The sequence below is a fragment of the Octopus bimaculoides genome, chromosome 8, assembly GCF_001194135.2.
Source record: "Octopus bimaculoides isolate UCB-OBI-ISO-001 chromosome 8, ASM119413v2, whole genome shotgun sequence".
Classification (NCBI taxonomy): domain Eukaryota; kingdom Metazoa; phylum Mollusca; class Cephalopoda; order Octopoda; family Octopodidae; genus Octopus; species Octopus bimaculoides.
In genome coordinates, this window is record NC_068988.1 from 18623467 (window position 1) to 18624246 (window position 780).

Below are 780 nucleotides of genomic sequence, written 5' to 3' on the forward strand. Positions count from 1 at the left end.
TATTAAATCACACCAGATTTTATATATATACACACACACACACACACACACACACACACACACACATGTATACACACTCATACATACACATATATACTAAGAGAATCACAATTTATGGTGAAGTACTCAAAAACATAAGGCAGAGTGGTGAGGATGTTAATTTATTTCTCTTTGTCTTACTCTTTCTTCTCTATTATATGAATAAACATGTGCATACATACATATATATATATATATGATATACACAGTCACATATATAATATATTCACAGTCACATATATAATATATTCACACGTGTTAATTACTGAAGCTCATCTTGTTGGCAACTGACTTCATTATTTCCTTGCTCATTAGCATTATTATTTACAGCATGAACCCTTTGTCAACATCAACATTTACATTAAAATCTTCAAACTGTTGTTGGAAACTTGTAATCAAGCTGCCTCCCCCTCCTCCTCCTTCTCCTTCTCCTCTTCCTTCTTTTTCTTCTTCTTAGTAATTAAAAAATTTGTCAGTGAAGTTTGGTTGTTGTGTATATATATATGTGAGTGTGGGTGTTTCGAAAGAATTTAAATAAAAAAGCAGGTGATATTAATTATGCATTCATTCTTTATTCCGTCTCTTCAAAGTAAATTCTATGAATACGGTCGGTACTTTAATATTCTGGCAGTGTCGGGTCATCATTATTAGACTGTTTCATTTCCCAGTCGGAAACTCATCACTTAAAATGGTACCCTTAATTTACAATATTTCAGCATAAATAAAAGTAATGTAATTTAT